Source organism: Apium graveolens, chromosome 5, assembly GCF_009905375.1.
Source record: "Apium graveolens cultivar Ventura chromosome 5, ASM990537v1, whole genome shotgun sequence".
Taxonomy (NCBI): domain Eukaryota; kingdom Viridiplantae; phylum Streptophyta; class Magnoliopsida; order Apiales; family Apiaceae; genus Apium; species Apium graveolens.
In genome coordinates, this window is record NC_133651.1 from 49,709,944 (window position 1) to 49,714,393 (window position 4,450).

The window sequence follows — 4,450 nt, forward strand, 5'->3', positions numbered from 1 at the left end:
ATTCTTGTCTCCCATGACATAGCTTGGGTTACATGCACTTGTAGAGTGATCACATATTGAGAAAAGTGCACCTCTAACTAATATAATGTATTAAAATTACATAATATAAATTCTTAATTTTGCTTACCACTAATAGACACAATTCCTAATTAACCACACAACATATAACTCAATAAATTTAAAAAATTCTTACTTGGTACACTAAAATAATAAGAAATCAAACTTGTATATTGCTTTGAGAAAATAAAATCTCATTTATTTATAAATATTTTAAGTGCACGTTAAAGTTAGAAAAGGAAACTACAACAATTTAAAATCTCATTACAATAATTTACAAAAATAAAATCTCAAACTATAACAATTTACAAAAATAAAAAAAAACTCAAACAAAATTAAACAGAGTTAAAAAAGGAAACTAACCGACGATCGGAAAATCAAACATCCCAATTTTTCAGCAAAAACAAGTCAAAAATTACAAAAGTACAAACAAATGAAAACCTAATTTACAAAAATAAATAAATAAACAAATTTACAAAGGTATAGACAAAAACACCCAAATTACCTAAAATTTTGTTTCTTTTTATCCAAATAGGTCCTATATACAACAAATTAAAAAATATTAGGAACTTCAAAAGATATTGAATTAATAAAAAAATTAGGGTTTGGAATTGAAAATAACCCCAATTTACAAAATTAGGGTGTCAAATTCAAAAACCCTAAATTTGTAAAACTGGTCTTCATGCAAAAAAGTCTAGTTCGATTCGAGTACATAGAATATTTATTGAAGTATAGGGCTTAAAAGAGAGAAGCTTAACAGAGAGATTGTGAGCCGAGAAATTGTGACCAATCAAGAGAGATGTGAGAGGAGTTGAGATGGTGAGCGGAGTTAAGAAAGATTGTGAGCGGAGAGAGAGAGGTTCGAGAGAGGGAGAGATTTGAGAGAGGGGTTCGAGACAGAATGAGTAGAGAGAGAATGTAGTTTTCAATTTTTAATTTTTGGTTTTTGGTTTTTAGTTTTTAGTTTTTAATTGTCTAAAGTGAGGAATGAGGGGAACAAAAAATTGGTTAACAGTGGAAAATTTTGGGAGGGGGGAATTTCAGAACAAAAAGTGAACGGGATTTTTACTACGTGGGAAAATAAAGGTGGGCGCGAAATATTTTTTTTGATAAAGTTTAGACATCGGTTAAATAATAACCGATGCCTTGAAATAACAAAGACATGAGAAAATCACGGGGTGATGTCATTAACACTATTAACATCAATGCATTGTCAATCGATATCTAATGTATGATGTCTATTGATATTTTTCTTGTAGTGCAAGTGACCTTGACTTTATCAAACTTCCTTCTCTTGGAGTACTGTCCTTCATTTCTTATAAATTTTCTTTTTCCATCTCTAGAGTACTTCTTGTTGAAACCACCATTCCTTTGTGGTTTTGCTAGCCTCATCATTCTAAAGCCTTTCACCAGCATTGCTTCCATCTCAATAACTTGAGGATCATCAGATTTAATATCAGAATCTTCATCAGTATGTGTGTCAAGGTTGGATGATTCAATGTCAGAATCTGACTTTTCAATTACCTTCCTTCTTCTAGAGCTTTCTCTTTTAGAGCTACAACCTTCATTTACTGACTTTTCTTATTTTTTCTTTGTTGGATCTCCAAGTAATGGATTTTTAGCATTCTATAAACTTCATCTAATGTCAGTAATTCAAGGTAATACTGATGTCTGATTATAGAGGATTGAGTATCCCAATCTTCAGGAAGAGCTCTTTGAAACTTGCTGTTTGAGTCTTCTCTTCCATAATCTTTTACAACCAATAATAGATCATCCAGCAGAGTCAGGAATCTATCATAGATGTGAGTAATTAGCTCATCGGCCTTGGCATTAAATTTCTCATATTCTTGCACAAAAACAATTCTTCTGTTTTTCTTTATTGCCATTGTAGCTTGGCACTAAGTCTCCAAGGCATCCCATATCTCTTTTGCAGTCCAGCACGCAATCATCGTGTACATCATATTATCCAAATTATTGTGCAGAATATTTCTGACTTTTGCATTCCTTGACTTTTGCATTCGTAAGCATTGAAGCCTTCTCAGGTTCTGACCATTCTGATTTTTCTTTCCTAGTATAGTGTTAAGGAATAAGGAACATCTGGTATCATGGGCACATACTTCACAGGATAGGGAGGTCCTGTTTTAATGATGTCAACATATGCATAATCAATAGCCTCAAGAAACATCAGGTCTCACCAAAGAACCCCTTTGTGGTAGTACGAGCTTTGTGACATTAGTGCTTCCATTTTTATTCCTCGCTAGTAAATTTAAATGTGTTACTAGTTGAGATGAAATTATTGGTGGTAGTTAGCATTGGACCACTGATATACATATACTAATATATATGCATAACTTCAAAGATTGCTTGTAAACTTCTGGCGAAGAGCATATCTCCATTACATATGAAATATATTTTACTCCGAAGACCATTAAAAAACATTCTAGCGTGACCCTCTTGTCATAATTGTATTTTATTTATTTTTATATAGGAATTATGTTAAAAATTAAGGATGAATGAAAAAAATCATAGATAAAATATAGCTTATTACAAGATTACATTATTCAAATTTGGTCCGAAGTTTCTTTTTAAAAGTAAAATAGTCCTTAGTCATTTACTTTTGAGTAAAAAAATGAATTGATTTAACCTTAAAACTTTTTCATGACTTAATTAATTGCAAGGAAAATAGTCCTTAATCATTTACTTTTGAGTTAATTTTCACACCATTTCGAGGATTTAGGCCTAATGTTGAGCCTGAATTTATTCACTTTTTCGGGTATTCATATACATTTTAAATATTTATCTTTCGTTGTAATGCACTGACCATATAAATATATAAATTTTTTGGCAAACTCTATTTTTGTATATTAAATTTTAATATTAAAACCTTTAGTCACAAAATATATTTAAAAAATATTATAAAACTATACTTACCATTCATCTAAACATACGTGTCCAAAATCAAAACGAACAACTATTGTTATCTTGGTTGTCATGTCCGAACACATTGTGGCGACTTTCTTCCCAAAAAAATTTATCGTGACCGATTAATTGTATTTATTTATTTTGATTAGAGAATTATGTAAAACAAATTAAATAATAAAAAAATGATAGTTTAATTCTGGTTTATTTTAATAGTATTATATTGAATTTTGTACGAATAAATTGCATCAAAATAAATAACTACGTAGTAGTGTTTCTTTTGTTTAAAAAATTTAGCTTTTGATACTTTGTTTTCAAAAGAGTAATTCGATTTGGCCTCTAAACATTTTTTGTGATTAAACATAATTTAATTTTGTGTTTTATGGTTTTAGTGCTTAATTTCTGCTCAATTTCAAGTGTGTTGTCCTAATTTTGAATTTAACTTTGTGCACTTCACCCCATTTCTACATACTTTCAAAGTAGTTTTGTTTGGTTGTATCACATTAAAAGCATTAGGCCACTTGCTTCAAAATTTACTAAAATATACATATTTGGTCACCAGTTATGGAGTGTTTTACGCAATTTAAGAGCTTAATAAAGGCATCCCTCAACCCCACCCATGAAGAATTTTTGGTGATTTTAATGTGTTATAGACTTCGATCCTAGATACGTGTATCCATATAATTACAAATATTTTTGAGGTTCTTGAGCTTTTTCAAGGTCAATGGTCGTAAATTAGTTGTTTTTTTAAATATTATTTTTTGAATTTTCTATTATATTTCTTATTGTTAGATCTATCCAATTGTACCCTTATATGTAAGTTTACCTACTTATGTCTCAAAGATACACTTATTCTTGATTTTTTTCTGTAGTAAATATTGAGATATTTCCAGTTATTTTCTTCATGAAGATATTTGAATATCCGTAGTCCTTGAACTCAAAGTTCTGATTATGACTTATTTAGACTATTATGACTTATTTAGACTAGTAACCGAAGACCAGTAAATCTATATTTTAGTTAAAAACAAAAAGCCTATATCTTATTTTTACCTTAAGTGGTTTGACCTTGATATTAAAGAATAAAAATAAATTTCTTTGGTTTTGGTTGAGCTAATTCTACACATATTTTTGAGTTTTTTTAAAAGGACTAAAAGAAATTAGAGTACTCAAACTCATATTAAAATACGTTAGAGCTAAACTCAACCTACTGAAGCTATATTCGTCTAAGCATACTGCAATTTCAACTAGTTAACTGCCCAATTTTTTATCACAGTTACTAAATGCACTTTGTCTCTTTTAGTTTTTTGGAACCTATTACTTTACTTAATTTGAGCTTAACTTTCAAATTAGAGCATAAAGAAAGAAGACTATTTGAACACATGTTAAAAACAACTTATTAGATGTATTCAACCATGGATTTCTGCAAATATACTACTAGTTACATTCTTTAACTTACTTGTTGTAAGGTCCGAAA